Here is a 26,732-nt window from a genome sequence, read left to right as displayed (position 1 = left end):
CTGTGGATCAAATTTGTGATATAACTACACACTAAAGACAAGTAGAGCTATTGTAATCCCTACTAAATGGAACCAGAATTCCTTGAGAAAATGGCTAATTCTAGTTCTGGGGCAGAAAACATACAACATGAGTCTAGGATGTGCCTCAGAAGAGAAAAGTTTCAAGGACTGATGGAGTTGTATCAATTGGTCATGGAAGCAAACATAAAGGATCTCCATTGATCAACGATGAGAAAAATTGAATAAAAATTAATGGAAGTAATTGAAAGCAATTAAATAAAGCAAATTTTCTATGTTCATAATGACGGAGAGAGGAAGAGAGAGATGGAGAGGGAGAAAGGTCAAAATTTAAAACTCAGTAAACATCATTGGAAATAACTAGAGTACCAAGTATTAGTTACAGAATGGATAATTTAACATAAAGAACTGAATAGTTATTTTGCCTTGAATATAAACTATATTTCAAGAAAAATAGTCATAGTTGATGAAAGAATGATATTCTTTATAAAGTAATTCCATCTAAAAAAATTTAAGAAGCATAATAGAATTAGAAAATTACCCCCAATGAAGAAATTAAATCAGGAAACTATCATAAAGGACTGTAGACATCATATCAAAGATTGATATAAAATATTAAAATAGAGGGACCAGATTGTCACCACCTGAAATCACTGATCAATCTCAGCATCACTAAATTGGGAACAACCAAATATTTCAGGCCTTTGATGTGATACCAGTTGAAGCATACAACACCACCTCTAAACATTCTTGGCAAAAATGTTGAGCCTAAATCTAATAAAAACTCTGGAAGTAATTTCCATTTAGAGAAAATATGGGAGGTGGAGGCACATGTTAACTCCATGAGGAATCAAGCAGACAAATTCAGAGTGTGGAACATTCTACAGGGCAACTATTTTGTTTCTGTAACAAGTAAATTGTACAAAAGAGGAAAAAAGAGATGAATGGAAAGTGGGCTAAATTTAAGCTGGTGTAAGGGCTGCGTCAAATGTAATATGTGATCTTATTTGGATACTGTTTCAAGCAAACTAACTGTTAAAAAGGCACTTTTTGTAATTGAGAAAATTTACTTACGGACATTATGTTATCTCAAATAATTATTTTTACTTTCCTATTTTACTTTCCTATAAATGATCATTGCATTGTCATTGTATAAAAATGCAATTTTTTTTACTTGTATAATGGAGGATGTAGGGATAAAAGAACATGATGTATAGAATTTCGCTTTTAAATACTTCAGTAGAGAAGAAAAGGAGACTAGATGAAGCAAATTAATTATTAAATTTGTTGATAAGTATATGAAAGTTCATTGATTATATATGAAAAATTTATATTTTATAAGTCTGGCTTAAAATGCCATGAGACCAAATGTTTTAAAATAAATGGTTATTTTGATATTCAAACAATACATTTTTACTGTATATAATATTAAAGTAAAAATAAAATTAAAATCACCTGAAATCTTTTCATGGAGAAATTACTATTGTTGACAACTGGATTTAATATTTACATAAATAAAATATTACAAAATAAAAATGAAGTTTTTAACTTGCTAGTATCCATTAAATCAATATCATCGTATATATACAATATGAAATTATCACCCCAAAAAGAACTATTAAGAAAAAGCTCATTTAAAATGCTGAATTACCATTACATATACATTATGCTATGATAATTTCTATTGTTATGGTTTCTTTCTAATTGGTCTTGAGGCCTAGAGAGGCCTAAAGCCAAGATAAACATTTGCTAGGAGAGCCCTGACAGGGGAAAGTTAAGTTCAAGTGTGTGTTTCAGGTGACACACAATGAAGAAGTAAAACCAAAATGCATGAAACAGATCAAATTTATTACTCACTGGCCCCAGAGTGATTCAGTGTGCCAACAAGAGGCTGACTGGGAGATGTGGAGGTGGCAGGGAGCTGGAGCTGTGGAAGTAGAGGAAGACATGTTGAGAGAGATAGAGAGACCTGGAAACTATGCCTTTATTAAGGTCCAGGGTGTTATCCCTTAGGCTTTCCCATGGGAATTGCAGATTGGCTAGTTTAAGGAAAATATTTATTTATTTATTTTAGAGATAGCATCTCGCTCTGTCGCCCAGGCTGGAGTGCAGTGGCGCGACCTCGGTTCACTGAAACCTCCGTCTCCCGGGTTCAAGCGATTCTCCTACCTCAACCTCCCGAGTAGCTGGGATTACAAGCGCACGCCACCACACCCCGCTAATTTTTGTATTTTTAGTAGAGTCAGGGTTTCACCATGTTGGCCAGGCTGGTCATGAAGTCCTGACCTCAGATGATCTGCCTGCCTCAGCTTCCCAAAGTGTTAGGATTACAGACGTGAGCCACTGCGTGCGGCCAGGGAGAACTTATTGACATGACTCTAGAGTTGACCATTAGGTTTTCTCGCGGTCGGGAGCTGTGAAATGTTTTCGGTTTTGGATTACTGAGATGAGGAACAATGGGCTATATCACAATCAGCTGCACAGGAAGGAAGAAATTTTAACTAAGCCAAAGGCGACAGGGCACAACTGGGTTCAAACAACTTGGGTCAGCCCTAAAAATAGATACTGAGGCAGCAAGAATAGGAAACACCAAATCTATGACACATCACTTAGTGGTTAATAGAATAAACCCTCTCTGCAATGTCTGTTTTTGAATTTATCTTTAGCATATACTTTAGTTTGCCTTACTCATATGTCCTTGATTATTTTTCTTTGTCCACTATTGTAACTTTTGATAGAAATGGCTTTCAAATAAAAATGAATTCAATAAACATTTATTGAACGCTTACTGTGTGCCAGGTATGAGGGTGGCAGGATGCACTGATAAATTAGATATGGTTGCAAGTCCACAAGGAGTGAGAGTCTATTAAAGCATGTGGATATAATGAATTTAAAATCTACAACAAAATATGACATGAGCTCTAGCAGATGTTTACCGAAGGTGATACAGGGCATAGAAGAGGGAGCAATTGACTTTCCCTGGCAAAGTAAAACAAAAACAAAATGCTTCAATTTGTAGGGATGTTTTATGCTGAATTTTAAAAGATGATTGAGGTTTGGGGTGGGGATCATAGTGAAATGTCGCCCAAATCAAAGTGAAGACGGTAGAGGCAACAAAGGCAGGTTGACATAAAGTCAAGTTGCAAGGTAAGCACAGCGCCAGGCAGTTCATGATGACAGTAGGGTAGTGAAGGGAATGAGGGGAGTGGGCATGGAAAAGGAGGTTATGGGACATTTGTAGAGGCAAGACTAGCAGATAGGCACAGCCAGCTCTAGAATAGAACACAAAGGTTAGACTAAAACTTTTTATTGTTACAAATTTACACATGATAGAAAGACACAAAAAGGCTAACTAGGAAGTATTTTCTCAGGCTCTTCATGTATATTTTATTTCTTCCCAACTTTAAAATTTAGACACTAGAGGATTTTACTTTCAATCCTCAGTAAGAAGGCAGTAATAGATTTAAAAAGACATTCAAGTAAAGGGAGTACATTTGGACAACCCAGTAAACGCATGCATGAGATTGCCTGTATGAACATGTAATGAGAGTTCTGGAGGCTTTCAGGGCTGTGTCTGTTGGCAGCAGCTAAGGAAATAGCAGCACTGTTACAGGCAAAGCAAGCTGGAAGGAACTCACTTCAAAGTCTCATGACGGTTTTGGACATGTTGATTTTGATATAAAACTGAACAGTTTTATTACTTTTTCAAAATATTTTTAAGTTCAAGGGTACATGTGGAGGTTTGCTATATAGGTAAATTTCAGGTCATGGGTAAATTGCATGTCATGTTTAGTGTACAGATTATTTTGTCACCCAGGTAATAAGCATAATATCTGATAGGCAGTTTTTCCATCCTCCTCCTCCCCACAACTGCCACCCTCAAGTAGGCCCCAGTGTCTGTTTTTCCCTTCTTTATGTCCGTGTGTACCCATTGTGTAGCTCCCACTTACAAGAGAGAACAAGCAATATTTGATATTCTTTTTCTGCATAATCTCTCTTAGGATAGTGGCCCTCAGCTCCATCCATGGTGCTACAAAGAATATAATTTTATTTTTTTTATGGCTGGCTGCTAGTATTCTGTGGACAGACACACGCACACACACACACCATGGAATATATATGTGTGTGTGTATATATATATATATATACACACACACATATATTCTAATTGGTCTTGAGGTGTCTCTATTGAAGACTAAAGCCAAGATAAACATACACACACACACACTCACACACACACACACACACACACACCACAGAATACTAAGCAGCCATAATAAGGTGACTTTATTTTCTTTATCCAACCAATTGTTGATGGCCACTAGGTTGGTTCTATGACTTTGTTATTATGAATAACGCCGCCCTAAACATACTAGTGCAGAAGTCTTTTTGATAGAATAATCTCTATTTTTAGTGAGGGTAAATACCCAGTAGTGAGGCTGCTGGGGTGAAGCGTAGTTCTATTTTTAGTTCTTTGAGAAATCTCCATACTGTTTTCCATGTGGTTTGAACTAATTTATATTCCCACCAACAGTGTATAAGCATTCCCTTTTCTCTGCCACCTTGCTAGCATCTGTATATTTTGACTTTTTAATAATAGCCATTCTGACTGGTGGGAGTTGGTATCTCATTGTGGTTTTTATTTGCATTTCTCTAATGATCAGTGATGTTGAGCTTTTTTGCATATGCTTGTTGACCATGTGTATGTCTTCTTTTGAGAAGTGTCTGTTCATGTCCTTTGCCCACTTTTTAATGGGGTTGTTTGCTTTTGCTTGTAAATTTGTTTAAACTCCTTATAGATTCTGGATGTTAGACCTTTGTCAGATGCATAGTTTGCAAATATTTGCTCCCATTCTGTAGGTTGTCTGTTTACTCTGTTGATAGTTTCTTTTGCTGTGCAGAAGCTCTTTAGCTTAATTAGGTCCCAATTGTCAATTTTTGTTTTTGTAAAACTGTTACTCTAACAGTCTAAAATCAGTTATTTGAAGAAAGAATTAGAGTACATCAAAAGGTATAATTCACTTGACAGGTCCAAAATTACAAAATGTTTGCCTTTTATTTTATCGTTTATTGTTTCTACACTGTTTTCTTCTTTGAAAAATGAGATGGTCTATGTTAACTTGGTAAAGCATTCCAAAGGCTCAAAGACGCACACTGGGCATCAGATCAACTTCAGTTTCTCTTTATGTTTCTAAAAGGTCAGTTTCTTAGTCTCATAACAAATCATCTCAGTGAATCCTGGCATTTTCTCTACCTCCGTTTTTGGAATTAGGGATGGTATGTTAAACTTGTAGAAGTTTTGTTTATTTAGCACATAATTTTTTACAGTTTCAACTTTATAGAATATTTTCTATCTCTCACTTTTTGAAAGAAGAAATATTTTTGTTCCAAGTTGATAAAATGTTAGCTCTAACTTTTTCCTTTGTTTCAGCTTATGAAAAATATCAAACAAATTTCATAGGTCATCCATTTTGATGACATATAGATGTCTCATTGCTAGGCCTCAAATACTTAGAAGTATAGCTTTACATTGGAACTGCTCCATGCTTTTAGATGGGTATGATTATGCTGTCACATTAACAATCCATACGGATTCTTTTGTACCAGCAATTGCAAAATAAATTGTCAAATATTTTCATATGCCCTCTTAATATGAAAAATAATCAGAGATCACGTATTTCTGAAATGGTAACATTGGAGAAGGTAAACTATGTGAAGGAAAACAAGTGGAAAAATATACTACAAAGCAATTTTCATAGAGCAAAGTCTTCAACTATATCCAGTTATATATATGAGTGAAATTTCTCCCTTATAGAAGTTTCGTAGGAGTTTCCAAAGTTCTAGAACTTTAAGTATAGAAAATGCTTTTTTTAACCTTTAAAGACAGTTGAATCTGCAGGCAAGACAGTGAACATTATGAAAAAAGCCAAGGACAATTGAGATTTTTACACTATCCTTTTGTGAACTCGGTACTCAGAAAATAGAGAAATTTGTCAAACTTTCAGCACAGTATTTGAAGAGGCACCTATACAACAATTAGAAATAAACACAAGAATGAGTGGCAGCTGTGACAGACGTTCTGAAACTTTGTCTCACAAAATATATCTCAAAGTCTGAGTACAGCATCTATCTGGAAAATCATAACATTTTAAATAAAGACAAAGATATTGATGCTGTGTCCTCTGTGACATGCACATGTTCATGTGTACACATGCCTGTGTGCACACACATGTAAAGATGTTCTCCTCACCATTCGTCATGCTGCTTTTCTGTACCAGCCAAAGTGAGCTTGGCTCAACATTATGGGAAGCATTCCAAAGGAAAACTCCAAGAACTGATGCATGAAAAGGAAAACCCACCTGTTACTAGGATACCAAAGTCCTTTATCTTCTGACATTCAATAGTAAATTGGAGCAAGTCAAAGACTACTCATAATGCAAGAAAGCAGCCTGAAAGACAAGCTGCTTCCATAGACATTTTATTACACACTGGCTTAAAGAACACTGCCCACATTCAATGCATTGGTAGACCTTGCCCTAAAGTAAGAGAGTCACTAAGACCTGGATTAGAAACAATAGAGAAATTTAATTTGAAAGAACTGCATAAGGAGTGTGTCATACTGCCAAAGCAAAATAGATCTGTGCCTGCACTTTCACGGTGCAAGGCTTAAGCTGAGTTAAATCAGAAACATATTTGAATATGTTCAAAAGCTTGGAAGTGATTTTCATACTTTACATGTGCACTGTTACTGTACCTATCAGGAGGAGACATACTATAGGAATATAGTTATTAAATTACCCTTCAGACTTGTCTTCCCTGTCCTAAATAATACTATTTCCTTTAACATTCCCACAGTTCTGATTCTCCCCCATTTCTGAACACTTTATTTTTATTTCCTAGACTTTTCCATCTTCTCTACCTCGACTTGCTGCATTGAAATAATTTGGTCAAATGGCTTTGTAACATAGCAATTGGTATTTAAATTTGTGGAAGTTGTACAGATCTGTCATACCAATTTTCATATAATGTATTGACATATACATAAATTTTAATATTTTCTACTGATGGTAGCATTTATGTGAGGCATCTAGGGAATTTCTACATGATTAATTAGAGCCTCAGTACAGTATTATTTGAGATTCATTGAGACTTAGATTTAGTCGTTGTCTTGTTACTGTAGTAAGGTGTTATAATATGTAAGAGCAATTTAAATATACATTTGCTTCAATACTTCAAAGATAGTTATCACATGCACTGAAACTGAATCACTTAGTGTTCTTTTCTTTTCAGAGAAATAAGAAAATCCACTGTGGGTGATTTTAGCCATAAGAGCACATTCAGTTATCTTTGCACAGCAGTTTTCTCTCTGTTCCCAGCCTCATGCTCTAAGCAGTATAGTACCAACAGACTGACATTTAAAAGAACTCTTGAGACTAGGTCATTTATGCCGGCAGGGTATTTTGTGAAATTAATACATTGTGTTCATCAAAGGGCCATTGTAATAGAAATCTGTTCTTCTGCAGTTGACTCCAGAGACCACAGATCATTTGGCCTACCTGGATACATGTTTTTAAGAAAGAAGCCAAGAGATGATTTCAGGTTGTTAGGGGGGTGACACTGCTGACAAAGACAAGCTAAAATATATGAAACAGAACCATAGTCAAACTTACCTTACTTCTAAAATGTGACAGCTACAATCATTAAAAAGAGACTGTGATAAAAGGAATTTTTAAAAAAATCCTCTAAGATCTTGACTTTTTCATACTCTTTACCTTAGAACATTTTGAAAAATAAGCCATAGGACTTTGGATCTTACTGGAAGAATCTTTTGGTGCCTGGGGTCTCTTCCAGCAGCTATGATGCAGTGTTATGAAAAGAGCCCTTTTCCAGGAGACCTATGTTTGAGTCCAGCTAGGCCACTAGTTGACCATGTAACCACTTGGCCACTTAATCATTACAGGTTTCAAGTTCTTTATTTGTAAAATGAAGGGATTAGACCAATATTTCCAACATACCATAAGAAATCTGTTTTGTTACATAATTTGCTGGTTTCTACTCATTATTGTTAGAACGTATTTAGATTAGTTCAAGAGAATAAAAAGGTACACATCTCACATCCTGTGAGACAAAATAGGGAGTTGCCCACGCATCTGAGAGGTTCCCCATATCACAGGTCTTGTATAAACTTCATGAGCACCTTCCCAACCTGATTCAAGAATGTGACACCCTGGACTGTTAACAAGTGAGCAAGTGATCCTGCTTTATTTCCACAAACTCAGTTTGTAAAAACTCTAAAAATTAAATGTATTTTCCATTACTTGTAGGGGGAGAGGTAATATTTTGAGGCATATTTCATCAACAACCCTCTGTGAATTGGCCATTATTATGTCTGTATTTAGGAAAAATAAGCGTATTTAACATATCAGGTAAAATATAGACAACATTATCAGGCAAGAGTAGACACTGCCATCTGCAATCTTATGAATTTACATCACTGAGTGATGGTCAGCTTAGGTGGATAAAAAGGAATTCAACTATGCTTTGCCCTCACACAATCTACACACAGCATTGCTTGTTCCCATTATTGCCAGTTATCAGACCTCATAAGTGAAGGAATAATTGATGTTGTAATTTATAAGCAATATAGATTAATTATGAGAAGTCAATTGTTGTTATTAACTAATAATAATGTTAGGCTTACTCAAAAGTGGTCTATGAACAGCAGATAGTTTGAATTGGGTTGTGCAAAAAGGCACATGTGGATAATTTTGGAAGACTACAATTTGTCTCTTACAAAGGTAGCTTTTATGTACGGCTTTACCCCCTTTATTCCTGTCTCTGCTTAATCATTATCCCAGGATAACAACCAAAGGACAATTGCCAGCTTATTTTAGTCTATTCACCTAGGCAGCTTAATCTATTTTTCTTACTATAAATTAGTATCTCATTTTTCTGATTATTAATACATTCCTATAAAACAGTCAAATAATGTAGAAATGAATAAAACATCAGTTGTAAGTCTCCCATAATTGGCAGGAAGGTTAGGATGAGTTGAAATTCAGGGATGTCTGTTGCATGCATATTACTTATACTGTGTCCAACAAAAGAATGAAGCATTTTGTTAAAAAGAAAATTGAAACTAGGAGGAAGAGTTTGTACTGTGTCTATTTTCCATATATGGTCATTCAAACAGTAAAGAAGCATTTCTGAAATATAAAGACAACCATGAAAAGAATGAGCCATAGTACATCAAATATTTTGTGAATGATCCTAGTTTTCCATTTCATTTTATAACAGAACACAATATTTAACCTGTCCTTTCGTGGTCAAAACAGTAGAATGCAACACAGCAAGACAGTCTGTCTAGTACTCTGAAACCAGATTTAATAATCAATAGAAGCAATAGAACATGAATCAAGCATGCATGTGAATAAAATGAAGACATAACAAAAGACTGATTTTTCTTTGGGAGGCAAAGGTGGGAGGATAGCCTGAGGCCAGGAGGTCAAGACCAGCCTGGTCAGTGTAGCAAGATCCTGTCTATACAAAAGAAAAAAAAGATTAGCCAGGCATGGCACAGAACTGTAGTCTCAGGTACTCAGGAGGCTGAGGTGGAAGAGTCCCTTGAGCCCAGGAAGTTGAAGCTGCAGTGAACCATGATCACACCGCTGCACTCCAGCTTGGGTAACAGAGAGAGACCCTGTCACACACACACACAAAGACAGACTTTTTAGCACTTTTACATGAAAGACGTGTGAATAATTGATGACAACAATGTCTTTTCTTTCTTCTAAAATAAATGATCTTATAAGCAGAGAATGAAAAGTTGAAGTAAATATCATAATTAACCACGAAACACTAGAGGCATTATTATTGCAATCTCTTAAATAATAAAACAAAGATTAGGCTGCAGAATTTGAAGTAAGAATATAAAGTAAACACTAAATTCATGTTAATCCTGGCTTCTTTTATCTTCATTCAGTAACAATCAACATTTAAGAAATATTTATTAGGCTCCATTGATGTGCCAGGAAATTGGTGAGGCCTTGAGAATTTTAGTGATGAGTAAGCACGGTTGTTATATTTAAGGAGTTCCTATTCTAGAAGGGATATAGATAAATAGACAAGCAATATTAGATGGTTATGACACCTACAGTGATAAAGGCAAAGAACTGGTTGCTAGGGAACCATTTAAGAAGGGAACACACTGCAAGAAGGAGTGGCCTCTCTACTAAATCTTAACAAGCTAGTAGGAATCACACTGGAGAGTAGATTGAAGAGGAGGTGCAGCCTATAAATAAAAGGAGAGGGACATGTAAAACATTGGCATGCAAGGCAGCACAATATATTTAAAGAACTGCAAATATTTAAGGTAATTTTCAAGAAAGTAATTTCAACAGTTCCTAATAAGTCAAGTTCCACTAACTTTTGGATTTTAATATATTTTGAAAACCAAAATATTATATTATTGCATCTCCTACAGATATGAGTTGGCATTAATTATTATTGCAGGAAAGCCTTTCTCTATCACTAATTTGACTTGATTCCTAATTGTACGAGAGACTTCATATATGCCAATTCGTGAATTGTTCATTGCTTTTGTAATTCATTTACTCAAACATCAACGTCTAATCTCTGAGTTTATATTTAATATCTGCCCCAAGAAAGTCCATAATATTCCCAGGTTTCTCAAAACCATGGGACTAGCCACATAGGATTGTATTGGGAAACCTTAGACAATTCATTATTTGTAGAAGAAGTACTTGTTTAGGTCATGACTGGAAGCCAGATAAGACTCACATCAATCTGGAAATTATCTTCATAAAGTTGTATTTTTTTCCCACATTTTTACATCTTTCAAGTCTTTAAAACTCTTAGGAATTTTCTGTGTTCTGCTGAGATGAAACCTTGTGTCTATAAATAAGTTCTCACATTTCATTTCGAAAAGATATCTTTGTTGACCTTTGAAATGAGCATTTGTTTGCAGTTTGAAATCCATTTTGAGTGAGAGTAGAGTTTCCATTCCAGCTGGAAAGCTTGCAATCTTTGTCTATTGACTTTAGCAACTAACCCCTGTAGCCTGGCAACTATGTCTAGGACACATTGAGCAGTCAATAAATACCCACTGAGTAAATAAAGGAATGTTCATGGATCTGCATTCACACTACTGACTAGGTAGTCTTTAAGGGCCATTTTAGCTCTAAATTTTTAGGATTCTATAGAAAAAGAACAATATGTAAGGAAGAACATATCTTCTTAGAAATGTTCAGAAGAGGAAGAAGAAGAAAGAGGAGGTGGCAGAGGCAGGGAAAGAGACGATGGGCAGGTGGGGAGGATGAGAGAAAACATGCAGGTAGGAAATATAACACAGAGTGTGGAGTCTTTTCAGATGGTCTGGAGGGTCCATGTCATGCAGATTCAGTCAGCACTGTTCAAATCATCTGCTCCCTCAGGCAGGAATTCAATCCATAACAAGGAGAGTAATGTTAAAGTCTGTTTAATCCATTTGGAGTACACATCCCAGGGAATACAAGTATCTTGAGCAGCCAAAAAGAGGTTTTGAAAATTCCAAAGCTGCTTTATTTAGTTGAGCAACGGTATATACCATTGGAAGAAGCAGCTTGGGAAATTCATTAAAAGGTAAAGATTTCTTTTAATGAAATACAGTAGCTTGGCAGTTAAACAAAAATTGATACACACCTTGGAAACTTTTACTTCCTTGGTATGCCCTTCATAGCACATGCACAGAGAATAGTGATGCTAGTTTTCCAAGAAACATCATAAAACTTAGATCATGCCTATATTTAAACACAGTTGCTATTGTTCCACTGAGGTTGTACTCAAAGTTTAGGTGGGTGACATAATGAAGGATGCAATAGTTAAAGCCCTAAACTGATAGACCCAGAGGAAATGTCTAATGGCATTATACTGGTGAGAGAAAGGCACTCATGGTCTCCAAATTAAGGTGGCTTTTTTTGTCCTTAGGAACCAATTTGAAATGACTTACCCCTCTGAAAACATTGCATGATAAAACCATACTCTCCATATTACAGTAGAGCAGAGGCAAAAAATAAGAACATCTAATTAATAAAATAATTCTTAGATTAGAGAAGGGAGGGGAGAGAGGAGAGGAAAAGAAAGAAGGAACAAGACAACTCCATTCATTCATTCATTCATGTCAAGTATTTGGGTGCTTACTATGTGCCAAGTGCTGTTCTAGGCCCTTAGAATAGAGCAGTGGGTGAGACAGACAAAATTTCCCTGCCCACTTTGATTTTACATTCTAGTAGAAGATAGTAAAAATAAGTAAAAAGACATATGAACAAAACAAACTGTCAGAACATGATAAATGTTATATGTAAATTAATCAGAAAAGAAAAGATTGGAATTGGAGAGTTGGAAGAAAAGGGCAGATGTTACAATTTTAAATGGCCAGGTTTGGAAAGGGCTCCCTGAGATTAATTTAAGGAAAATCTGAAGCAGGTGCAAGAAAGCAGCCATTAAGGATAACTGGGGAAGAAATGCTGGCAGATGAAGAACCTCTTTTCTATGTAACAAGAAATTGGCTTCAATATTTAATTTAGCATATTGAAGAAAAGCCAATGTTCCTTAGAAATATACATGGTGAGGACTCTCAGGCCTAAACTCTGAGCAGTTTCAGAAACAACTGGTTGAGAAAGACTACCATGAACTTAGAGGAGCGTGGAGCCCATGCATCATGCAGGCAGGTTCTTGTAAAAGGTGACGTGGAATGAATTCCTTTAGTTGCATCTGGCTCAGAGCTCATCCTGCTTTTGTGGAGGGATTGTTAGTTAATATCAAAAAGACCTGCTAAAGAATTTGTAGTTGGGACTAATATTTACTGAATGTTCCTTATGTGTCATTCAATATACAACACACATTCCAAGCAGTTTCTCATTTAATCCTCACAATAATCTTAAATGATAGGATTATTATCCTTATTTTATAAACAAATAAAATTAAAGTTTAAAGTGGTTAAATAATTTGGCCACACAGCTAGTAAGTTGTGGAGCCAAAACTTGAATCCAGGCAATTTGTTTTCTAAGTTAACTAGAGAAAAATGTATTTATGTTTAACTATATAAAAATAACACATGATTTTCATTCTTTCTATTGCTTTTAATTACATATTTTTAAAATTTTTTTAAAATTTAAATGATTAAACAATTGTTTAAAGAAGCACATGAAGAAAAATAATTTAAGGTGTCTTCAGACATTAGTACAAATATAGATAAACAGGGTGGAAGCCCCAACTATCATCTGCTATGAAGATAAACATCCTCCTCCTCATAGGAAGCTGTCCCTGAACACAGCATATTCTTGCATGTGCTTCCCAGTACATTTGAATGTGGATGCTTAACCCTGACTAAGAAAACTGAGTGAGGAAGGGGAAGCTGCGGGATGGCAACATACAAAGTAATTGCATATAAAACAAATAAGATTAATGACCTCTGAAGAAGGGGCAGTAGGCTTTGGTTAACTTACCGTGAATTTTCAGGAAGCAAGTTGCTCTTTTCTGTTTTCCATTTGCTTGGTCGATTTTTCTCCATCCCTTTATTTTGAGCCTATAAGCAGATGCTGCAATCCTAGTTTGTGACCAAACAGGCTTCAAATCAACAAAGACCCAAAAAGGCAAAAAAGGACATTACATAATGGTAAAGGGTTCAATTCAACAAGCGGAGAGAACTTTTCTAAATATATATGTACCCAACACTGTTGTACCCAGATTCATAGAGCAAGTTCTTACAGAGGTTGAAAGAAACTTAGACTCCCACACAAGAATAGTGGGAGACTTTAACACTCCACTGACAATATTAGAAAGATCATCAAGTCAGAAAATTAACAAAGATATTCAGGACCTGAATTCAGCACTGGAGCAAATGGACCTGACAGATATCTACAGAACTCTCCACCCAAAAAAACAGAATGTACATTCTTATCGCTACACAGCACATATTCTAAGATCAATCATAAAATCAGAAGTAAAACACTCCTCAACAAATGCAAAAAACCTGAAATCATAACAAAGAGTCTCTCGAACCACAGCACAATCAAATTCAAAATCAAGACTAAAAAATTTACTCAAACCCTACAATTACATAAAAATGAAATAATCTGCTCCTGAATGTCTTTTGGGTAAATAATGAAATTGAGGCAGAAATCAAGACGTTCTTTGAAACTAATGAGAACAAAGATATAACATACCAGAATCTCTGGATCACAGCTAAGGCAGTGTTAAGAGGGAAATTCATAGCACTAAATGCTCACATAAAAAAGTTAGAAAGATCTCAAGTTAGCAATCTAACATCATAACTAAAAGAACTAGAGAACCAAGAGCAAAGAAATCCCAAAGCTATCAGAAGACAAAAAAATAACCAAAATTGGAGCTGAATTGAAGGAAATTCACACACACACACAAACACACACACACACAAATTCAAAAGATCAACAAAACCAGGAGCTGGTTTTTTTTTTAATTAATAAAATAGACCACTAGCTAGACTAATAAAGAAGAAAAGAGAGAAGATTCAAGTAAACCCAAGTGGAAATGACAAACCACTGACCCCATAGAAATACAAACACTATTAAAGAATATTATGAACACCTCTATGCAGATAAATAGAAAATCTAGAAGAAATGGATAAATTCCTGGACACATAAAACCTCTCAAGACCGAACACGGAAGAAACTGAATTCCTGAACAGACCGATAATGAGCTCTGAAATTGAGGCAGTAATAGCCTACCAACCCAAAAAACCCCAGGACCAGACAGATTCACAGCTGAATTCTATGAGATGTACAAAGAAGAGCTGGTACCATTCCTACTGAAACTGTTCCAAAAAATTGAGGAGGAGGAATTCCTCCCTAACTGATCCTATCAAGCCAGCATAATCCCGATACAAAAACCAGGCAGAGATATAACAAAAAAGAAAACTTTAGGCCAATATCCTTGATGAACATTAATGCAAAAATCTTCAACAAAATACTGACAAACTGAATCCAGCAACATATCAAAAAGCTTATCCACTATGTCAAGTAGACTTTATCTCTGGGATGTAAGGTTGGTTTGACATATGTAAATCAATACATGTGATTCATCACATAAACAGAACTAAAGACAAAACCAAAAGGCTTTCGATAAAATTCAACATCTATTTATGTTAAAAACTCTCAATAAACTAGGTATTGAAGGAACATACCTCAAAATATAAGAGCTGTTTATGACAAACCCACAGCCAACATCATACTGAATGAGAGAAAGCTGGAAGCATTCCCCTTGAAGACTGACACAAGACAAGGATGCCCTCTCTCAGCACTTCTATTCAATACAGTATTTGAAGTCTTAGGGCAGTCATGCAAGAAAAAGAAAAAAGGGCATCCAAATAGGAAGAGAGGAAGTCAAACTATCCCTGTTTGCGGATGACATGATCCTATATCTAGAAAACCTTACAGCCTCAGCCCAATAGCTTCTTAAACTGGTAATCCTCAGCAGTCTCAGGATACAAAATTAATGGGAAAAATCATGAACATTTCTATACACCAAAAACAGTTAAGCAGAGGGCCAAATCAGAAGCAAACTCCCATTTGCAATTGCAACAATAACAAAAATAACTAGGAATACTAGGGAGGTGAAAGATCTCTACAAAGAGAACTACAAACCACTGCTCAAAGAAATAGAGATGACACAAACAAATGGAAAAACATTCCATGCTCATGGATAGGGAGAATCAATATTAAAATGGCCATACTGCTCAAAGCAATTTGTTGAAATAATCTGTACAACAAACCCCCATGAAACAAACATTGAATAAATTCAATACTATTTCTGACCATTGGCATTCTTCACAGAATTAGAAAAAACTATTTTAAAATTCATATAGAACCAAAAAAAAGCCAAGACAGTCCTCAGCAAAAAGAACAAAGCTGGAGGCATCATCTCACCAGACTTCAAACTATGCCACGGGGTACAGTAACCAAAATAGCATGGTACTGGCACAAAAACAGACACATAGACCAACGGAACAGAATAGAGAGCCCAGAAATAAGACCACACACCTACGACTATCTGGTTTTCAAGAGACCTGACAAAACAACTCCATTAAAAAGTGGACAAAGGACATGAACAGACACTTTTCAAAAGAAGGCATACATGTGGGCAACAATCATATGAAAAAAAATTCAAAATCATTGATTGTTAGAGAAACGCAAATCAAAACAACAATGGGTTACCATCTCACACCAGTCAAAATGACTATTATTAAAATTAAAAAGTCAAAAAATGATGCTGGTGAGGTTGCAGAGAAAAATGAACACTTACACACTGTTGGTGGGGGTGTAAATTAGTTCAGCCATTGTGGAAGATGGTGTGGCAATTGCTCAAAGACCAAAAGACAGAATTACCATTCAACCCAGCAATCCCATTACAGGGTATATACCCAAAGGAATATAAATTGGTCTATTATAAAGACACATGAACATGTATGTTTATTGCAGCACTATTCACAATAGCAAAGACATATAATCATCAATCCAAATGCCCATCAGTGATAGACTGGATAAAGAAAATGTGATATCATCTATCTATCTATCTAGCTATCATCTATCATCTATCTATATAAAGGAAATGTTCTATGCATACAGACACACACACACACCATGGAATACTATGCAGCTATAAAAAAGAACGAGATAATGTCCTTTGCAGGGACATGAATGGAGCTAGAGGCCATTATCTTTACCAAACTAAAGCAGAAACAGCAAACCAAATACCACGTGTTCTCACTTACAAGTGGAAGCTAAATGATGAGAACACATGGACACATAGAAAGGAACAACACACACTGGGGCCTTTTGGAGGGTTGAGGGTGGGAGGAAGGAGAGGATCAGGAAAAATAGCTAATGGGTATGAGGCTTAACACTTGGGTGATGAAATAATCTGCACAACAAACTCTCATGACATAAGTTTACCTATGTAACAAACCTGCACATGTACTCCTGTACTTCAGGTTTTTTTTTTTTTTAAAGAAAGAGCATGCAAACACGGCTATTTACCAGTGCCATACTAGTTTAACAAGCTTCATCTGATTTTTCTTCCTACCTTTATCCTCTCTGATGCACCATTATTTTCAGAAAAACATCTGAATAAAATCTGGAAACAAAGCTGAGACTTTGAAAGAATAAAAACAATTTTTTCATCTCACTGAAAGTCTAACAAAAGTGCTTTCTTTTCAAAAGAGATATAAATGGTAAAAATAACTTTTTTAGAAACTATTTTTAAAGTATTAATATAAGATCATTAGACTATTTGCTAGGAAAATCTTTATATAAAGGTCATTTTGTTATTAACAAAACAAAAAATAAAATTAATGTCATTATTTTTGTCTTTGTATTTCTTCCAAAGCTGTCATAATGCACTTTTTAAACTAATTCACCATGTACATGTTTTCTCCTGAATTACCTTATCAGTTGCCTCTAATTTTTATCTTAATCTACAAAATAAAGGTTTGGTACTTTAGTTACTTCAGTATGTACACATTTATTAAAGCTACTAATTGTTTGATTTTGTTTATTGTTTTTATACTTAATTAGTGAATCTTAGTTATTTAGGTCAACTAACTAGGTATTTTCTCATAGGCATAATATCTATATCTATATCTATGAATCTTAACTGGCAGTTGTCTCAGCAAAAATCATAGTTTTGAAATGGCTTTAATGTTTCCATCCCTTACCATTTCCAGGAAGCTAACACTTCTGGGTAAGAGAATAACCAAAGAGAAAAAGATCCGGCATTTTCAGGCTAAAGCTTACCTCTCTTTAGTGACAGGATAAAATCACTAAGGTACACAAATGCTATGATATGAATGTCCCCTTTAAAACTCATGTTGAAATTTAATTGCCATTGTAATAGTATTAAGAGCTGGCACCATTAAGAGGTATTATGCCATGAAGGCTTTGCCTTTGTGAATGAATTAATGCAAAGTGAATTAGTTATCATGGGAGTGGACTCCTGAGAGAAAGAATGAGTTTCACTCAATTTTCTTTCCTCGTCTTGTGTGCTCTCTTGCCATGTGATGCCTTCTGCCATGTTATAACACAGCAAAAAGGCCCTTACCAGATACAACCTTTTCGATCTTCCCAGCCTCCAGAACTCCAGGAGATAAATCTCTTTTATTAAGTTACTCAGTCTGTGGTATTCTGTTATAGCAGCAGAAAACAGACTAAAACAAGAACCTTCAATTCCTTACTCAAGTTGACTCTTTCAAATGATTCAAGTGTATCAACCTCTGGTTCTTCAGAATCATCACTGATTTTATGGAAAATAACATGAAAGCTGGTATATACAAGGGTTATAAAGATGTCACCTTATAGATGGAGCTCTGTCTGTTTTCAGAATGAGAAGCTACACACAGTTGCCCTTCTTAACACACCATATTATGAAATTTCATTTTTGTACCATAATTATATAATTTAGACTGGTCCCTCTGATGAACTGTTTTAACAGCATATTTTTATGTTCCTGAGGCATGTGTCAATGGTTCTTTGTATTTACTGGAATACTGAGTGATGACCTAGTATTCAGTTTCTAAGTATATTTGTTTGCATAGCAGTTTTCCAGCTATAATATTCAGAAATTCAAACGTCCCAAGTTCACCATTACAATTATATTGTTAGTAATCTTTTCTTTTATGATGAAAAGGTGCATTTGACTGATGACAAAAGAGCTTATTAATTTTTCTGCATGTGAAAGCTTTGACTTCCTATTAGAAAGCTTAATATCCTGGCTCTTCCAAACTTGTTTGTAGTCATCATCCTTCTTTAGGCTTATTTTTGGAGTTGGATAAGATATGCTTCATTACAAACTGTAGCAGTGGTGTCTGCCTTTTAACTTCAAGAAAATTGCAACCAACATGATTCCAACAGTTAAACCCAAACTTATCTTTTTGCTGTTTGTTTAACTTTGTTGTTGAAGGCAACATTTGCTCAAATTGGCAGGAATTCTGTTCAACTCATTTTTCTTGGCCAAATATGTCAGCAGTTCTTCATTTTGTCCTTCAATTATTCCCCATACTTGAAAGACATAAAGCCAACTGGCAGCTGTGTGTCTGGTTATTTTCCCACTGCAAGGCTTAGTAGTCTCTCACAAAAATAGAAACCCAGACAGCAACTTTTAACATCTCATTCATATGTCAGTATGGAAACTGAAGGTTTTACCTTAAACTCCCAGAAAGCAAGCACTATGGTTATATTTACAAATGTAATACTCAAACACCAAGTTGATTTTTGAAGATTTGATCAACTAGTCAGTTATTTGGTTCATACCCTGTCAGACAGATAATCATTACAAATGTTATTTATCCAACTAATTGAACTCTAAATTGACTACATAGACAAGTTCTTTTCATAATATAGATAGCCAGAATATTATATTAAACTGACAATAGAATACTACAATGTAAGAATAGTAAAGATAGGCTAACTGATATAAAAACAATCCCAAAATCTCAGTGACTTAGCACAGTGAAAATATTTCACTCAGTCACATTTCAATGAGTGGATTGTTGGAGAAAGGCGAGTCACGTGTCACTCCATTCAGTTATTGGGGGACCTGGGCTCCTTTCCTCTTGGGCCCTCCCTTTTTCTGCATCCATGGAGCCCTCTCTCTTAAGCTAAAGATAGGAAAAAAGCTCAAGAGTTATAAAGGGGAGTATTTTTAAGTTCGGATCTGAATTGCATTACATCACTTTCACACACATTCTATTGTTCAGAATTCGGCCACGTGGATCTCCTAATTGCCAGGCAAGCTGAAAACTGTGGTTTCTGCTATGTGCCCAAGAAAAATGAAAACTAGTTTGTTAAATGCTTAGCACTGTTTGCCACAAATGGCACCATACAAAGATGGGACTTTCTTACATATTATTTGTTTACATTGTTGGGATGGTGGTAGAAATAATGATTGTGAAAATGACCGGTGCCAAGAAAGTCTATCAGGTTGGAATACAAAGAAAATGATACCCACACTTCAGATTCACTGACAAACTATTGAGAAAAGTGTATTAAACAAATTAATTTATTTGGCTTATAATACATTCTCATCTGTCTGGAATCTTGTTCTCTAAGTTTTTAGCATAGTTGCTAGAAATCTTATTTCTCCTTCTCAGCTTTTAATGCATTTCTTTCCTTTGTAGCACAAACGAGTATTATCTACAATATATTATCTGCAATAATGCTTCATGTGTACAGCACTTTAACCTTCACATTTTCTAAAATCTATATAAAATTTGGGAAATAGATATCATTATCCTTGTTTAAAGGAAGATTCAATCATAGATCAGCATCACAGAATCTAACAGAGTAGGAAGACAAGCTTGGAACTCACTAAGGTACAGTTTCTAGAACTCAGTTTGTCTTTTTTTTTTTTAAATATGGCTCCTCTTATCAGCATTTATACTGTAAGAACAGGGAAATAAAAGGAAGTAAACATCAAATTCACTAGTCCATTATACCTCTATTTTCTAGATCTAGTAAGTAAACATGAGGAATTTTTATTGGCTAAATTAAGATTGGAGGCTTATTTGTATTTTTTTCCTTCTGTAAACAGTCTTATAGTGGTAGTGACACAGTGATTATGACACTGTTCCCCTCAAAATCTTCTTGTTCATATGCAAAAAGAAGGTAATTTTCCAGAAGCATCAAGGAAAAAATCATTTTAAATATTTTGTTCAATTCAGTCTTTAAGACCCCCAAAACCTAAGTAAATAGTTTGGATCAGCATTTACATTTAATATTCCACTTTACTCCTTTGAGGATCACCTCTTTATGGTTTGGAAGAGAACACACAAGGATCATTCAAATTTAATACTGCAAGAAACATTTTCTGAAAGTAAGTCTACTCACCAGATCTCTCACTGAAACATAACATTTTTGTAGATGTAAAAGTATTTATCATTTTAATTTTGGGGGGAACACATTCTCATCTTGCAACAAAAGACTTGCAAATTGATTCTTACTTGGGTGGAAATAAAGATGCTTACCATCAATAGGGGAATTAGATTAAAAAGGATATAGGGAGAAATTGTCTTCAGGCCTACTCAATGTGAGGTGGGTTTCAGCTGCACGCAACAGCAGTAGTCTAAAACCAACATGATAAGAAACAGAAAAAGGAAAGAAAACTTAGACTACATTACTGCCCACACACAGAACTGCAATGGAAAGAATCACCAGACTCATTGGCATCTGACAGCTGGGAATCAGCAAATGCTTTCTTGTTCACGTTTTCTTTAAAGACTGTTTTTCTTATCCCACATTCTAAAATTATGAACATATCAATCAAAAGAATTTGTGTTATTTGCATCATAAAGAGATAGTATGGAAAGAAATAAAAGCAGTAAATAAACATTAGAAGGAAGGTTACATTTCTTTTGTCATTGTTATTAAAAATTATGTACAGTATATTATAAAATAAAAGCTATAATGCAGGAAATCTTTTTTATCAATTAGTAATATGTCATATATGTTTCTTCTTTAAGTAAAAAGGGAATCTCATTTATTCACTTATCTGTAATAATAAATTTTATATGTTTAAATATTAGTGACTGATAACTATAGTGATTAATAATGTAATGGAATTTTTTGTATTAAATTGCAAATATAGATTTCTTCTGCTTTGTATTTCTCCCAGAAAATAGCATTGAACATTTCACATAGCAAAACTCAATACATAGTTGTTATAATCAATAATAATCAACATAAGAATAATAACAGTGACTGTGCCTTGGACAGTCATTCTCTTCTCAATCTAATGGTTTCAAGGCCAATTCATCATTTGGAGACTTGTATAGATCAAGATGTTATATCTAAAAGTTTTAAAACTCATTTGGATTCTATTAACATGTCAAAAGCTTTGTTTTTAGGAAGTTTTTAATTTCAACAAATATTTGTCTTAGAAAAAAATAAACAAATAAAAATACAATTTTATTATAAAAATATTTGTTATGTTAATATATACTACTGACTATAACTTGTTTCTGTCAAAACCCCCTGGAAAACAAGAAGAATGCCATCTCAAGAAATGCTGCTATATGTCATTGAGAATGGCAGAGTAAGGACATACAAAAACATCTCCTTCATAAAAGCAACAAGAACTCTGACAAAAACAGTTGAATTTTACTCTTTCAGAACTCTAGAAATTAACCAAAGGCTTCCAACAATCTCAAGATCATTTACTCAAGTAAAACAGCTAAATCTCAGTAAGAACAGTGAACTCTGTGGTATTTATTTTGTCCTAGTCCCATCCCAGTTCCCCAGTCCTTTGAGAGCCTTAAAAACCAAGCCCCACGCAGTCATGGTGAAAGCCCGCAGCCTCGTAGACATGGGACAGTAAAAAAAAAAAAAAAAAAAAAAAAAAAAAAAAAAAAAAGGGCTGGAAGCTGTTCTTCTTCCCAGAAAACTGTCATCTATTGGTAGTTCCCTGAATAATCCCACTCAAAATCTTGTCTTTTTTTGTCCTTTTATATAATTAATGCACGAGCATGGAAATATTCAAAAGTCTTATCTTTATTTGACCCAACTCAGAACTCTACCAGTGTGAACAGCCTTTTTCCTATGGCATTTGTCAAAAACAATCAGTAGCAGTAGTTTAACATTATAACTGCTTGAAGTTTTGATAACACATGGTGCAAAACAAGTGGAACAAAACATCCAAAAAGACAACTTGGGGAATGAAATGTCCATGGGAGGTTTTAAAAAGTTCTGAAATATTTCCCAGAATCCAGAGAGCCACTTATAAATTGGTTTATGTACATGCCCAGGAAAGACCTAAGAAGGCCCTATGTTCTCACTTCTGGGTGAGTTTGAGGCCTTGTGTAATCAGGAAGTTGGAACTAAGAGAGTTGTAAACTGCCTGCCTGACATTGAAGGCAAGCCCCACCACACACACTGACTCCCTTAGCAAAGACTAGGAGACTTATTGGTTTCAGGTATTTAAGTAAATCTCCATCTAATTATTAGCTGATCACTAATGAGTAAAGATTTTAGTGGCCACACATGACAAAGAATACAGATATTACAGAATTAGTTTAGAAATGAATTAAACAAATGAAACATAGAACAACAGCAACAGAAACGAACCCTAGGGATAGGAGAAATCTGATTTCCAGAGATTCCACATTGTACCAACTCAAATGTCCAGTTCTCAATAATTATTACAGGACATGCTAAGAAGCAAGAAAATATAGGCTATATACAAGAGTGAAATGATAGGATAGAAACTCTATGTGAAGAATATCAGATGTTGGATATACTAGAAAAGACGTTGTCTATAAATAGCTATTTTAAATATTTTCAGAATGCTACCTGACATAAACAATGTCTCATCAAATAGAAATTATCAATACAGAGATAGGATTTTAAAAAAAGAAACAGAAGGTTCTGAGTTGGAAAGTACAATAACTGAAATGAAAACTTTAGTAGGGGGACTCAGTAGAAGGTTCAACTGGCAGAAGGATCAGTAAACTTGAAGGTAGATTAATCAAGATTATCCAGCCTGAAGAACAGGAAGAAAGAAGAGTGAAGAAAAATTAATAGAGCTTCAGAGTCCTATGGGACACTATCAAATATATCAATATATGTACAATGAGAGTCAAAACAGAGAGGTGATAGAGAAAAGACATAAATAAAATTTGAAAAATTAAGCCAAATCTTCCAAATCTGATGGCAAACATTAGTCTACACATCCAAGAAGCACACGTAAATCAAAGTAGAATAAACTCCAAGAGATCTATGCTTAAAAATCTCAGAAGCAAACTGCCAAAAGCCAAAGCCAAAGCAATAACCATGAAAGCATCAAGAGAGAAGAAGCTCAACACATACAAAGAATCCTCAGTAGTATTGCTATGATTTGAATATTTGCATTCCCTCCAAAATTCATGCTCAAACTTAATCTCCAGTGCAACAGTATTAAAAGGTGAAGTAAAAGGTGGAGTCTTTTAGGAGGTGATATTGGCCATTAAGGCTTTGTCCTCATTATGGAATTAGTGCCTTATGTAAAAACTGGAGGGAACTAGCTTGTCCTTTTTTGCCCTTTCATTTTTTTCACCATGTGAGGATGTGGCAACAAGGCCCTCAGCAGACATCAAATGCCAGTACATTGATCTTGGACTTAGCCTCCAGAGCTGTGAGAAATACATTTCTGTTTTTTACAAATTATCCAATATCAGATATCTTGTTAGAGCAGCATTAGCAGACTAAGACAAGATAATTAAATGAGAAACTAAGTTAATTTCTGATAAAAAAAATCATGGAGGCCTAAAGGTATTGAAATGACATTCTCAAAGTGAATAAAGAAAAAACTGTCAACCAAGTATTCTCCATATGGTAATACTGTCCTTCAAAAAAAGAGGGAAGAATTAAGACATTCCCATATAATCAAACACTGAGAGACTTTGTCATTAGAAGACCTACCCTATAAGAGATACTAAAGGTAGTTCTTTTTTTTTGTTTTTATATACTTTAAGTTCTGAGGTACATGTGCAGAATGTGCGGTTTTGTTACATAGGTATACACATGCTATGGTGGTTTGCTGCACCCATCAACCCATCACCTACATTAGGAATTTCTCCTAATGCTATCCCTCCCCTAGCCCCCCAGCCTCCCACAGGCCCAGTGTGTGATGTTCCCCTCCCTGTGTCCATGTGTTCTCATTGTTCAACTCCCACTTGTGAGTGGGAACATATGGTGTTTGGTTTTCTGTTATTGTGTTAGTTTGCTGAGAATGATGGTTTCCAGCTTCATCTATGTCCCTGCAAAGGACATGAACTTATCCTTTTTTGTGGCTGCATAGTATTCCATGGTGTATGTGTGCCACATTTTCTTTATCCAGTCTATCAATGCTTTTACACTGTTGGTGGGAGTGTAAATTAGTTCAACCATTGTGGAAGACAGTGTGGCAATTCCTCAAGCATCTAGAATTAGAAATACCATTTGACCCAGCAACCCCATTACAGGGTATATATCCAAAGGAATATAAATAATTCTACTATAAAGACACATGCACATGTATGTTTATTGCAGCACTATTCACAATAGCAAAGACTTGGAACTAACCTAAAGGTAGTTCTTAAGGCTAAAATGAAATTATTCTAAACAGTAACTCATATCCATATGCAGAGATAAAGAGAACCAAACAGATTGCATAAGTAGATATAAAAGACAGTATAGATGAATTTTGTTTCTAATATTTTTCCTGTTTGATTTAAAAGACAATGGTATAAAAAAAGCAATAATTATAAACCCGTGCTGATGGGCATACTGTGTATAAAGATACAATTTGCACAGCAACAATAGATTAAAAGAAGAGGAAATGGGACTGTATAAAAGCAAAGTTTTTATAAAATATTGAGATTAAGTAGACATTAAACTAGGTTATTATAAATTTAGTATTAATAATCCTACAAAAATAGATAGCAAAAGAAACTACACAGGAATTAAAATAGTACATTAGAAAAATCCTATTTAACACAAAAGAAAGCAGTAATAGAGTAATAAAGGAACAGAAATTACATAAGACATATATAAAAAAATTTAAAAATAGCAGCCATATATCCTACTTTATCAGTTATTACATTAAGTTTAAATAGATTAAACCTCTACTTAAAAGCAGAGACCATTAGAATGAATAGAAAACATGATTCAACTACATGCTGACTACAACAGACGTATTTTAAAATTCAAAGACAGAATTAGATTGAAAGTAAAAGGATAGAAAAAGATATATCATACAAGAAGTAACTAAAAGAGAACTGGAATAACTATACTACTATCAGATAAAATAGACTTAAAACTATTATTTTAAAAAGGATTAATTAAATAATTATAATTTAACTTTAATATTTAAAAATTATTTACAAAAAGGATATTTTATGAAAAAAGGGTCAATCCATAAAGAAGATATGATTATTATAAACATGTATGCAATCATAATGATCAAGAGCCTCAAAATACATGAAGCAAAACTGATAGAACTGAAGGAGAAATATACAATTCAACAATAATAGGTGAAGACTCCAATACCTCACTTTCAATAATGAATAGAACAACTAGACATAATATTAATGAAACAGAAGACTTGAACAACACTATAAATCAGATGGACCTAAATTATATTTATAGAACACTCCACAGAACAACAGCAGAATATACATTCTTCACAAGTCCTTTGGACCAGGTTCACCATGAGCCATTTACCAATTCCAGAGGAGAACTCCTACTACATGGAGAATAACAAAGATCATCACAATGCCAACCACCAGAACTAAAAGTTGAAACACTTCTGTACACTACATCTTGGGCTGTAATTTTTATCACTTGCAGAAGTCCAGTGAGATAGAACACTCATACAAATTAAGAAAAGCAATTCAGTTACTCACAGGTATGTAGCAAGGGACAGCAGAAGCTATGAATTATGGCAAGCCAGTCCCTACGTCTCGGAAAAGCTGCCCAGGGTGGTGGACTGAGTCTTTGCAAGTGCCTCACATCTCACTGCAACTGAGGAACCACAAAAACACTCTGCTCTGTTTTTATACTACAGAGACAACTTAGATTACTGTGCTAAAACATTGTAGGACATCCTGTTCTAGGAGGAACAGAAATAGAGCCCAGATTGTTCCAAACAGTTTCTCCTTATCTCAGGGTGCTGTG

At 34.9% G+C, this 26,732-nt stretch overlaps 1 long non-coding RNA gene across 1 annotated transcript; it reads right to left on the bottom strand.

Moving 5' to 3' along the window:
- Positions 1-1,875: 1,875 nt before the first annotated feature.
- On the bottom strand, positions 1,876-26,589 carry LOC129526053 (uncharacterized). Its single transcript, XR_008670645.2, has 3 exons — positions 26,462-26,589; positions 13,524-13,644; positions 1,876-1,945 (listed from the first exon to the last, which is right to left on the bottom strand). It is a non-coding gene; the product is annotated as an uncharacterized lncRNA (long non-coding RNA).
- Positions 26,590-26,732: the final 143 nt, after the last annotated feature.

This window comes from Gorilla gorilla, chromosome 10, assembly GCF_029281585.2.
Source record: "Gorilla gorilla gorilla isolate KB3781 chromosome 10, NHGRI_mGorGor1-v2.1_pri, whole genome shotgun sequence".
Taxonomy (NCBI): Eukaryota; Metazoa; Chordata; class Mammalia; order Primates; family Hominidae; genus Gorilla; species Gorilla gorilla.
Note: the sequence above shows the minus strand (reverse complement) of the source record. Positions and strands in the feature narration are given on the sequence as shown.